The sequence below is a fragment of the Pinus tabuliformis genome, chromosome 2_1 (assembly GCF_031772625.1).
Source record: "Pinus tabuliformis cultivar Carrire ecotype Pingquan chromosome 2_1, CPIR1, whole genome shotgun sequence".
In the NCBI taxonomy this organism is placed as follows: Eukaryota; Viridiplantae; Streptophyta; class Pinopsida; order Pinales; family Pinaceae; genus Pinus; species Pinus tabuliformis.
In genome coordinates this window covers 523,111,048-523,124,371 of record NC_142299.1, presented here as the reverse complement: position 1 = coordinate 523,124,371, position 13,324 = coordinate 523,111,048, and the positions used below count along the sequence as shown (strand labels likewise).

The 13,324-nt window shown below is 36.4% G+C and overlaps 1 pseudogene; it reads left to right on the top strand.

Annotated features, from left to right (window-relative positions):
• The first annotated feature begins 12,135 nt into the window (after positions 1–12,135).
• LOC149201249 (PHD finger protein ALFIN-LIKE 2 pseudogene) lies at positions 12,136–12,638 on the top strand (annotated as a pseudogene).
• Positions 12,639–13,324: the final 686 nt, after the last annotated feature.

Sequence of the window (13,324 nt, the reverse complement as noted above, 5' to 3'; positions counted from 1 at the left end):
TTGAGATTGATTTGTTAACTCTGTGATTTCAATTAAGGCATAGGCTAATTTGATAACTCCATAATTTCACACAATTTCATATAAACAAACAGTCATTCACATTGATGTCTTCACAACCAAATTCTATGAAACGTGTATTCAACTTAAAATCTAGTTACAAAAATATTCCACCACTTAATGAATCGAGCCCCACAATTCTGAAGACACATTGTTTTTACATTAATAAATGCAATTAAATACTTACAACATTTCTTCGTGGCCAAATATTGTGGCCTTACAATTTGTTGAAGGCTTACAGCCTTGCTGTCTAAGCTTACTCTCCTTCTCTCTCCCCTCTTCAATGCCTTTGAGGCTTCATAATTTATTAAATTTAGCATGATCTGAAAATCCTAAAATCACTCAACTAAAAGCTCTAAGACTCTACATGCAATGCATACATATGGCAAAAAGCATCTCCTCAGCTTTATTCCATCTTTTTCCCTGTTCTAAAATAGAAAAGCTTTCCTTATCACTTAATGGTCCACATCCATTCCTTTTATGCCTAAAAGCTCTCCTAGTTTTATTTATTTATTTTGAGAATATCTGATTAAAAGCCTAAATATTAAAGTGACTTGGAATTTAGGAAACTAATTCCACAATTGCATGACCCCTATGTCTATTATTTACAATAATTTCCCTTTGCGCTGAATGCTCCCGCATCAATGTTCGAATTAGGATTCAAACTCGATTTGATAAAGAAAAAGTTTGATTGAAAATTATTCAGGGTGAAATTTTTTTGCCACTATAGTATGAAAATTGGTTTCTTTTTTAGTATTCCCTTCTAATTATTTCTATTAAATTTTGTGTTTTTTTATTTTATTTTATAAAATTTCCCTCTTTGTAGCTTATTCATACAGATATTCTACTTGGTTTGTTAAAAATTGAAAAAAAGAAAAATCATAGCAATAGGGACATTCCCTAAAGCACTTTCAACCTAGCAATTGTTTTTTAATTATTTATGTTTTATATGAATAATGAAAAATAAGATTTATATTAGTAAGAGGGCTACAGCTTAGTGATTGTGTTTTAAATATTCCTGTTTTGTATAAATAATGAAAAATCAAATTTAGGTTTGTAAGAGAGTCCATCATTATATTAAAAATCAAATTTATATGTTTTTTAATCAAATTTCATTTTCAATATAATCACATAAAACTAAAATTTATATAATTTTATAGTTTTATAGAAAACAATGATATCTCACTTTTGTTAAAAAAAAAGAATAGAAAAAGAAAATGCATACTTAAGAGTACGTGTCTTCCATGTAAGAAGATAATAAGTATGAGAAAATGGATTTATTGATATAATACTTTGACATAATTAATTGATGAATAAGTAGCACCTTTAATGTTTTTCTTTACACCTCACCTTCTCCAAGACATTTGGCATGAATGGCTACAAAGCTCATACGAGTACACTCCCTCATTTCACCGAGAGCTTCAAACTAGTCACGTAAATATCGAAAACCATCTCAATACTCAAAATAAAAATAGTATTTGATTAAAACTTTGGCCGAATCAAATGTATTGCCATATTTTCAATTTTATTTTATCAATACCGCCAAATTTAGTAACTATGACCATATGTAACAACCCAAAATTAAATATACAAATTAATTATTATATCAATTATCCGATTTATAATCAACACACAACTATTCAGCAAATTAGCATAGAATTTCGAAAAAACAAGAGAAGAGACAACTTACTAGCGATAATATCCCTTGTGATTTCGAATTTGAACGTTATTTGAACTCCGCTAATAGCAATAAATTTTTGGAGATGACTCTCCACCTACCCGTAGGCTCAGCTGCACATAATCTTTCTACAGTTGGTGACCCTCAAGCCCTCAATCAAAAAACTACTACCAAGGTTGGTTTCGCCTCTCAACACTCTTCTCTAGAAGAATGCCTAATCTCATCTCCTCTTGTCCATTAAATAGAACAAACAGTTCTAAAAATGGAAAGGGGTTGTAAAAGGATCCGCATGCACACATTCCACGTGTCAATATGTGAACTTTTATTTCTTTATTTTAAGTTTTGCTTAATACAATATTTCTCTTAATTTAACTATTTTTTATTTTATTCTTTTTTTTAAATTTATGCTAACTATACTTATTTTTTCTATTTTTATATATATTTATTTAGGACTATATTATATTATTTACTATTATTATATTATCTTCCTTATTTATTATTTATTTGATATTATTATATATTATTTATTTACTATTATTATATTTCATTTATTATTTATTCACTTGTATATTAATATTATTTTATTTTTATGAGAAATTTTTTTCGCCGTAAATCATATGATAGAACATTTGTCGACACGTTTCGAACCAACGAGTGTGGCTCATCGTCAGGACAAGTTGAAGAACAAGATCATGGATGCTAGAAGCCTCAGTTCAATTATTTATTTTATTTTTATTATTATTGTTATTACAGCTCATTACACCAGTGCACTAAAAACATAGTCATGCACCGACGCTGGTGCGCTTTCAACTGTAATTGCACTCGTAATAGTGCACACATTAGTATCAGAGACTACAAGTGTTTTAGAAATTTAATTTTTGATAGAAGTGCATCATACTTGTCCACTGGTGCTCGCATCACATCTTTTCCAATGCATTTATTTCTACAAAACGCACCACCACAACGATGATTCTTTATGTTTATGCATTGAAACACTGGTAATGATGCAAGCCAAACAAATCGAGTGCACCACACATCATTTTTTTCAAAAGAAATAACGAATTCAACATAATTTGAAATTTTAATCTAGTAAAAAATAAAATTAGAAAGAAACATAGAAATTACTTGGACATTTGGTCGTCAGAGAGGCATTGTTTACATGTAATGGAGAAAAACAATTTTTCACATCATTTGAAAAAATTGGAAACTCAAAAATTGAGCACAATATTGAAAGGTGGTGAGCAAGAGAAACACCAATATGAGGGCGCTTGCACATGGAATGTGTGGCACTGGTTCTTCAGATCTCTCCCACACTGTAGACAGTAAAAATGAAAATTACGGTTGGGAGGGTTTTTATATTTAACCCTCCTCTGGTGTGCGTCTCAAATCTCACTGGGGAAGTCTATATACAAAAGCACCGTGTTTTTTTATAATTTTAAAATTATCATGGTGCTTTATCGAGACGTTCTGGGGTTTATGTTACCTCTAACGCATCAGTGATGTGGTTTTACAATAGTACTAGTCTTTTTTTAGAAGTTAGAAACTGTTTATTGGTACACTTTATATGACACCTCAGGGCATTGTTATACGTTTACTGCACTGGGGCGTCATTTTCGAATAACACTGGTATGTTTTACTATATGAAGGATTTTGGTGCTAGAGAATATTCAAGCACGAGTCTTAGGGTATATACTACACCGTGGTTTTTTATTTTTCAAAAAAAAAAAAAAACTCTACGGTGCACCATGTTATATGTAGCTCTTGTGCATGTATTGATAAGAAAGCACCAATGCACTTTAGTAATTTAGACACACATTCGAAGAAACATCCACTTGCCCACCTCCGCTACAAACAAATTTTTGGGCTCTTTTTATAGGGGCGTCCATAAAAACCTTCGCTTGAAGTTATTTTCCTTGTAGTGTACTTGTTCTCTATGCATAAAACTGATTCTCATGTGGTGCATGTGGAGAGCGATATTTCTGGTGACTTGGATGGTGGAGACTTACGGACACCTCTAGCTTGAGTGCAAAGGTTCCAATAAATATTTTTTCTTCCAAAAATGAATAATGAGCATGTTTGGTGGGTGGTGCAACTTGGGAATCCCATGGTGCTTCTAGTTTTTGTTTTATGCAGGGAAATTATTATCCTCTTGGTCTACATATTATGGCGACATAGGTTGGTGGCCATTGTGCCTGTTTCTTTTTTTTGATCAAGTTAGAGTGGTAATTTCCATTAATCTAAACAAAATACATATTGTACACTACTTTGACAGAGCCTAGCATAGCAACATTAGTTCTGTAAAACTACAACAGACAACTGGGATATCAGAATCCTGAACCTAATTCCAAAGAGTGCAGAGAGTGCAAAGAATAGAAAATGACACCCAATAACTGTCTGCCCTCAGGGCATCGATTTGTAAATCTATCGAACTGAGACTTGCTTAACAAACCAGAAGGAGAAGATGAGAGAATCCCCTCTCCAGCCACAGAAAACCAGAAGCCCATGAAGGTGGGCCAAAATATCTGAAGGCCCAAAGCATAACCTTCGAATATCTTTCAAACTTGAAGACTGTTCGATTCCACCCTCTACAATCCAACATCCATGAATGATACCAAGATGAAACCTTGTTCATATTATATTCCTATATACAGACCCGAAGATAATTATAAGCCACCACACTAAACAATTTCGGGTCCAATTGAAGAATTAACCTTCAATCAATTTCTTTGCCTGAAATGCTTAAGATGGGGGAGCTATAAAGTGATGAATCCAACTTTCTCACTCATTAGCCTAACTTACAGACCCAAAGTATTACTAAGCCATCATACAATAAAATTTTGGGTCTGAAATGAGAGTTAACTATCGTGTTGTTTACCTCCCGAAATCCATGGGATGAAAGAAATACTTGGCGATCTCGTCGACATGCACACCTTTTATAGTTTCTTTTGGACCCAAAGAGTAAATAGGTTCCGCTCTACAATATTTTGTGTCCGTTTGGAAAGGTATCCTACGTGCATAATTCTGCTCAAAATGTACATTGTGCCACCTGCTAGCCTACCTGCATTCTATCACTTACTCCTTCCCTTGGCTTGGTCCACTACCTATTGATTCCATTGGTCTTCTCTTTTCTTATTTATCATACCTTGAAAGTGCTCCCTGTCTTCAATAGCCTGGTTTTTACATTCTTCATGCAATTTCCCTGCTGGCATCATCATCTAGTCATATCTTCGATTATTTCTTGAACAGACTACTCCTTCGTTCACCAGACAATCAGCTAATCTGTTAGTTGTTCTTCGCACATGAACAAAATTGGGGGTTTTCAATGTTCTTAGGTTTTATTGTATGCGTTGATAGGCTTGTAGTAACTTGCAGTGTTTCTACACTCTTTCTGGTGCTGTACCATTGCATATCTTCTTGATTGAATTGATTATCAATTCGGAGTCAGCCTTAATGATGCAATTATGTAAATTTGTTTCCATCAAGATTTCTAGGCATTGATATAAGGCCATGAGCTCCGCCATGTTGTTAGTTTCTTTCCCCAAATGACTATGAAAGATAACTTTTATGTTACACTGCTCATCTCTTATGACTTCGCCATAACCAGTTGCCCCAGGATTTCCTTTAGAGGCATCATCTATATTAAATTTCAAAAAACCAAGGGGAGGAGGTTGTCAGAAATCCTTCTCCATTATTGTATGCCTTATAGTCTTCCTTATTTCCTAGGGGAAAGGCATCTGTAGATCCAAATGTCGTAGTATTTGTGCATCGTGGCCTTGAGGTGGATTCTCGGGGTTTTTTTAGGATTATTCCCATAGTTTCTTTGAGGTGCATAATTATCTGAGCTATGATGCTCTGGGATGAGCCAATTTTGTTCTTGAAAATCCTATTGTTGCACTCTTTCCAGACATTCCAAATTAAAAATCCTAGAACCAGAGCCCAAGCTTTGTTGATTATTTCATTATCTGAGAAATTTTCCTCCAATTCTTCAAAGTATCAATGATACTGAAGTTGTCCTTATCCATTTATTTGAAGATTGAAGCCACAAAATTCGACAAGGAAGAGGTGAAATCACAGAGGTTGAGTAGGTGATCCATAGTTTCTTCTTGTGATTCACAAAAATGGCATCTAGATGGACCGACTACACTTCTTTTCCGAAGGTTTTCCCAAGCGAAGACTTTTTTGTGTTGCACCAACCACATGAATAGTTTGCTTTTCATCCAGTGCGGGCTCTTCCATAGTTCCTTCCATGCCTTATCAGGGTTAGTAAAGTCGAGCCTAAAGGTCACTTTATTGGATTCTTTGAGGTTGAAGTTGCCTTCATTGTTTCTTCCCCATCTCAGTTGGTCAAACAATGTTGATGTCAAAATATTTCTCTGTTTTAAAATATCAGCAAGAGCTTCAGCCTAGGCCTTCAAAGGGGTCTCTTCACTGTATACCAGATCCTTCCATGTTCTCCATTTTCCTTTGTTCCTCGCTTGATCCCAGAAATCACTTACCCTAAGTAGACCTTTACTTGTTAGATTTTAGGCTTCTGTGGAAGTTTTTTGCAATGGCATGATCCGGCTTATCCAAAATTTTGTGTTCATTCTATCTACGTTTCAAACCCCAAAGAGGGTCCATCATCAGGACTAAGTCATTCTTGAGATCATCTAGTTCTTCTCTTATTAGGTTAGGTTCTTTCTACCAATTGTCCCCCCGAAACCAACCTAGGTTACCATCTCTGATCTCCCACAAACTATGTTTCTGTACAATTTCTCTATTTTCCCACGCATTGTTCCAAATGTGGAAATCCTTAATGAGTCCAGACATTCGAATGTGATCTCTTTCTTGCCAATTATTTGCATACTTCTGTTTCCAAATCTTGGCCCACGGGGTTACCAATTCCTTTAGCCATCTCCACCATAGTTTTGCACCTAAAACTTTGCTTAGGGTTTCAGAATCATGAAGTATCTCACCTCCATGGGTCTTAGGTTTACAGATCTTTTCCCATGCGACCAAAGCCCATTTATTTTTCTCTTCCCCTTTGCCCCAGAGAGAGTCCCTTTGGATATTCTGGATGAGTTGCAAAACTCCTTTGGGAGCAGGAAGAGTTGATAACATGAAGATGGGAACAGTTTGTAGGACAGATTTTGTTAGCACTAGCCTTCCTGCTACATTCAAAGATCTACTTGTCCATCTCCTGACTTTGTCCTAGAGTTTATTGATTACTGGTTCCCAAGCTTCCTTGCTCAAAGGTTTGTCCATTAGAAGTATTCCTAGATATTTGGAGGGTAATTGTTCTCTTTGGAAGCCAAGAATTTTGGTGAGGTTTCTCTGAATAGCAATGTCAGTATTAAAAAAGAAAATCTTGGATTTGGTGAGGCTTACCTTTGTTCCAGTAGCCATGGCAGAGTCATTTAGGATTTTTTTGAAGGCTTTAGCTTCCTTAACCATGGGTTTACCCTGAAGCATAATGTCATCCACAAAATGTTGATGAGTCAAGGCTTCTCCATTCTATGTGAGTTTGAGACCCTGGATTTTGCCTTCTACCTTGGCTGATTTGATCGCATTTCCTAAACCTTCTATCATGAGAATAAAGAGGAAGGGGGAGAGAGGATCTCCTTGTTTGAGGCCTCTCGAAGGCCTAAAGGTTCTAGATGGTGAGCCATTAAGAAGGATTGAAAAACTAGCTGTGCTAACAAGGGCCATTACCCATATTATCCAGTTGTGCTCAAAGCCATATGCTTTTAGTACTTCCCTGATATAAGCCTAGCTTAGCTTATCATAAGCTTTCACTAGGTCAAGTTGTATGATCATACTTTCTTGATTATTACTTTTGAGAGAATGAACCACCTCATGTGCTTGAATGATGTTGTTTAGAATTTGTCTTCCTTCCACATATCCAATTTGCTCCTCAGACACCAGAGTTGGAAGAAGTGGCTTGAGCTCGTTTGCAATTACTTTGGATATAATTTTGTACACCACATTGCATAAATCTATGGGTTTGAATTTGTCTGGTGTCATAGCTTTTTCTTGCTTTGGAATCAAAGTTATGAAAGAGGCATTAAGCACCCTCAAAACATTTTTGGATTTCCTCGAGTCCTCCACCACATCAAGGATATCTTGTTTGACTATTTCCCAACATGCTTTGAAGAAGTCTACATTGAACCCATCCGGGCCTGGATCTTTCCCATTTTGCATCTCTTTAATGACTTCACTAACCTCCTCTTTAGTCACTGGCCTGTTCAGATTGTAATTGTCTTCTATAGTTACAATCTTTGGAATGTACTTTGTGAAGTTGTTGATGAATTTTGATTTGTCTATGTGAGCTTCCTCTGCTATGCTTTGGAAATGTTGTACCAAAGTAGATTCTATTTCTTTGTGGGTTCTGAGCTAATTTCCTTGAGTATCTCTAAGTTTTGAAATCCTGTTATGCACCTTGTGATCCACAGTTGACTTATGAAAAAATTTGTATTTCTTTCCCCTTCCTTAAGCCATTGCACTCTTGATTTTTGTCTCCAGAAGATCTCCTCTTGCTGGCATCTATCCTCCCATTCCTGTTGAAGAGAATCAACTTGTAATTTCCTTTCCTCGGTAAAGCCATCTGTTATGAGGAGTCGGTTGATTGCCTGCAATTTCTATTCCACTTCTTTTTTGGCTTTGAAAATGTTGCCAAACTCATTTTTATTCCAATCTTTGAGCCTGCATTTGATATGTTTTAGTCTCTATTGTAGAAGGAACATATTCGTTCCTTGGATGGGTATATCTTCTATCCACCATCTTCCAATATTGCTGATGAAGTCAGGGTGGGTGAGCCAAACATTTTCAAACCTGAAAGGTCTATTTCTCGGAGTGCCTATAAAAGAGGCTTCGAGTTGGATAGGCCAGTGATCTGAGCTTGCAAAAGGGAGGATGAAGTCAGACATGTCAAGGTCTGTGAGGATGAGGTCCTCAAAGATTATAAATCTATCTAATTTAGAAGCTACTTGAGAGGCCCCTCCCCGCTTATTATTCCAAGTGAAGGTACCATTTTTAGTCTCCGTGTCCACTAGCTTCATGTCGTTTAGGAAGTTCTGGAAGGCAATAGAGTCTCTTCCTAGTGTTTTTGTCCCACCTTTTTTTCCTGAAAGAGATCTGATCATATTAAAGCCCCCTCCCAGAATCCAGGGCATGACAGGATGTCTTTCTCTAAGCTCCTTTAGTGAATTAAGAAGCCTGAGTTTGTCTTCCAATCTTTGAGGAACATAGACATTTGTGATCAAATAGACTTCCTTATCACCCAAAGGTTGGATCACCATTGAAAGGTAGTTTTTGGATGCTTCAACGTCTAGGATTTCTAGTTTCTGAGGATTCCAAAGTGTTAGAATCCCTCCTGATGTGTTGTTTGCCTTAACTTCTAGATATTCATACTTGATTATCCATTTTCTATGTAGCTCTCTTATTTTTCCTATAGAGCATTTTGTTTCTTGTATAAATATCATATCAGGTTTTTCCTCTTTTATTCTGTTGCTAAGATTCCTTTGTTTCCTTTTACTTTCTAGAGCCTTAATATTCCAGGTTGTGAGTTTCATTAAGAAAGATTTGTAAATGAGTAACTAGTAAGATCTTTCATCTTACCTGAGTTTATCATGAGTTTCCCACACTCTGTCAGCAACTCATTCTATCTTTTCCTTCCTCTTTTCTTGCTTGGGTTTTTTAACCGGTGTCCCTGTGTAACCTCCATCATTTTCACCCCTCTGTTTTCCTGACTATCGTGATTTCTTTTGACTCCATTGCCCTTTGTTTGAGATCTACATAGGAAGAGTTGTTACACTCTGTCAAACTCCTCTTGTGGTAGAGAATCCACCCCTTTGGTGGTTCCCTGCTCTAGGAACTTTTCTAGATCGAGATTCTCCCTTTCAAGAATTTCCTGCAAATCATGGTCCTCCATTCCAACCTCGCTTGGGGTCATCTCATGGTCCTTGTCAAGTTCCATGATGCTTGGCAGATCCTCCTTCAGTTTTCCATTTGAAGTTCTCTCCTCCATGCTATCATCTTTATCCTTCTCTATAGGATTATCCTCCAGTGCCTAGTTTGTCCCCTTGTTCCCACCTTCTTCTTCTAAAATCTTGAAGTTGTTGTGCCTTGGTTGCTTATCCTCACTTGTTTTCTTCTGGTACTTTTTCCCTCCTTTCCCTTTGCCTCCCACCTTGGTAAAGTCTTCGGGATTTTTGCTTGTATTGGTTTTATTAATGTTCTCCATTTTGTTTAAGGGCAATCTCTAAAGAGGTGCCTGTGCTTATGACATCTGCGACATCTGAATGGGACATGTTCATAGTCCACTGCTTGCACCCATTCTTCATCATAAACTTCTAGAATGACTTCATCTGGAAGTGCTCCTGATAGGTCCATCTCTACGCATATACGGGCAAAGGAGGTGTATTTTCCTCACAGAGTTGCATCTGATATTTTTATAAAATGACCTAATTTATTGCTTATGGATTTTAAGGATTCTGGTAGCCAATAATATAAAGGTAGGCAGTAGAGAATTATCCATACCGATACTGAAGTGAATGTCTCTCGTTCTGGGGAAAAATTCATCACCCATGGTCGCATGTAGAGGTCTGTAGCAGCATAAAATTACGGTCCTCCTTCGAACACTTTCTTTTTCCTCTAGGTTTGTGAATACCACTGTGAAGAAACCCTTGGACCCAAGATGGAGGATTATTTCCCCCTTTGTCTTACAATGACTTTTATCTAGGCATGCAGAGCCTTCTCTATTGGCCATATCCACATAAATTTGCATATTACCGCATATTCCGCCATGTGATCCTTGTGCGCCTGTAGCTCTGGATCACTTAAGACAACCCAGGGTGTAATGGTTGACCTAGGTTTACAGAGTCCTGCCATATTCTTGCGCTCAGTTCTTTGGCTGCCTTCTCCTACTTTCTTGTCTCTTTTGACCTCCTCATGATTTTCTTCCTGTTCATGAGCTCTGCTATTTTTTGGTTTTCCTGTGTTGATATCTGTAGTTTCAGCCTCCATTGGCTTCTTGAAGCGGTTTGACACAACTTCCCTGTTACTATTCGTAACTACTTGACTATAGGAGGGAGTGGAACTTACCCCTCCTCGCCCCTCCATGGTAACCAACACTGCTACCTGTTGCAAACCCTTGGTCAGCTCGCTCCCTCGCTCCCCAAATACATCTAATTTCCACTAATATTCGGCCATTGTGCCTCTTTCATGATGCCTCTTGCATGCTATTATGCGGACTTTGTGTTATTTCCTTTATAACTTATGTTTTTCATTAATGGCTCGATGTGGCACCTTTGTGTTTTTGTTAATGGCTATGGTGACTCGGGGCCTCCTTTACTAGGTTCATGTCATGTCTTTGGGCTATTTATGGTATTGCTTCAGGAAAGGGAATGACTCGTTAGTCTCAAATTGTTTACGAGTGCTCCAAATGTGCATTTTTAGTTAAGGCTCTTATGAATCTTTATATAGGTTTTTTTTTTAACTGTAGTCGATGATCCTCTATTGGCATTATTTTTTATATTCATATCAAGAGCATTTGGGAAGAAAGGCATGCCTTATATAACCTTAATCATAAGCGCCTATTGTATATAGAATTTTCATCATAAAAGTCTTTTTTGTTTTAAGATTAAGTAAAGAATGTTGAAGTGTTTTTCAATCTTTATATTCAAAATCGATATCTATGTAAAACTCTTTTCTAAATAATATAAAAATATAATTAAAAAATTGAAATAATATAATATATAATTATTAAATTTTATTTAAATATATACTTAAAAAAATGTATTTAATAATTTAAACATTATATAACAATAGACTTTGTTTGAAATAAAAAATATATTTAAAAACTATAACATCGTATTTTTTTTTCAATTACGGATATATTTATGTCAATACATAAATCTATAAGCATCGTAGAGAAATTATTATCTAGAATTGAAAATGATAAAGAGTATAGATTATACGAATTATCGGGTTGAAACAAGAACGATAAGGAATAATTTTAAGAAAAGCTAACCGCATTTAGTTTTTATTACAAGTAATATTTATTATAAATTATTTCGCGTATCACCCCGGCAGACCCCATATTACGCTTCGCTCATCACACTCACGTCGGCCTAGGCCTCATTTCGATTCCTATTAATAACACTATTTTGTTTGATGTAAGTCTTCTTCGGATCAATCACAGTGAGCAATTAAACAAATTTTGTTTATGGTAAGTTTTCTTCGGAATAATCACAGTGAGCAATTTTGAGCTGAGGTTTTGATTCAGCATATTTTTTGATTTGTTTTGGAGGAACGATACCTAATAATTAGACCCCATCTTCTTAACCAACATTGATATTACAATTATAAACTGGGAGTTGGCCATGGAGAATGTCACCTCAGTTATAAGGGAGGTGTTGGCCATGGAGAAAGCCGCGTCAACTTCTTCAAAGCCTTGCACCGTGGAAGAGGTGTTTACAGATTACAGAGGCCGCCGAACTGCCATTGTCCGTGCACTCACCACTGATGTCGAGCGCTTTTACTCACTTTGCGATCCAGACAAGGAGAATTTATGCCTATATGGATATCCTAGTGAAGCATGGGAAGTTTGCTCGCAGAGCTCCCAGAACCAGCAGTAGGTATCAATTTTGCAAGAAATGACATGCAGCGAAAAGATTGGGTTTCCTTGGTTGCTGTGCATAGGAGTTGGTTGCTTGCCGTTGCTTCCTACCATGGTGCTCGATTTAAAACGGAAGAGAGGAAACGTCTTCTTAGAATGATAAATGAACTCCCAACTGTGGTTGAGGTGGTTTCTGATTGGGAGCAGGCAAACGACAAGACTAAGACTGATAATGGTCGAAGCATATCTATAACCTCTGGTAAGCGATTTGGTAATAGGAAATCAAAGAATGTTAAATCAAAATAATTAAAATGTAATGTTTACACTTAGATATAATTTATTTTTTATTATAATTAAAAAATAATTTAAACCAATCATCGAGTTAAGGTGTAACGGGTCCTTATGAGCATGCAACACTAATGAGGTTCCTTATAATAGAAGTGACAAACTTATCAGTCCGGGGCTCCCAGAGTATGCCTCTACCACTTTTGTTTATTCACGTGTTAAATATATAATTGTGTGCAGAATCCAATATGTAATAACAAAATTAACACTTTGTCCAATCCTAGTCTTACTTGGTAGCACAAACCATAATCACTACTGCCATGCAAATACCTGAAAACCCGCTTCACTTTTGACATAAACCTGCTCAATACTCTCAATACTCCCACTACATGTGATAGACCATTGTTCAAGAGATAACCTCACACCTACAGGGATAGGAAACTTCACCAGTTTACTATCTTGCATATTAAACCTCTGTAATATTGTCCTGACATACTTCCTCTCGTTTAACCAGAGCTTCCTCTTTGCTCGATTTCTTTTAATTTCCATTCTCAAAATATAGTTTGTAGCACCGAGATCTTTCATGTCGAATTTGGAGGACAATTGGGTCTTCAAGTCTTGGATAATTTCTTTGTCATTTTCAACCAACAACATATCATCCACATACAAAACCAGAGAAATAACACGGTCACCAATTAATTTAAAAT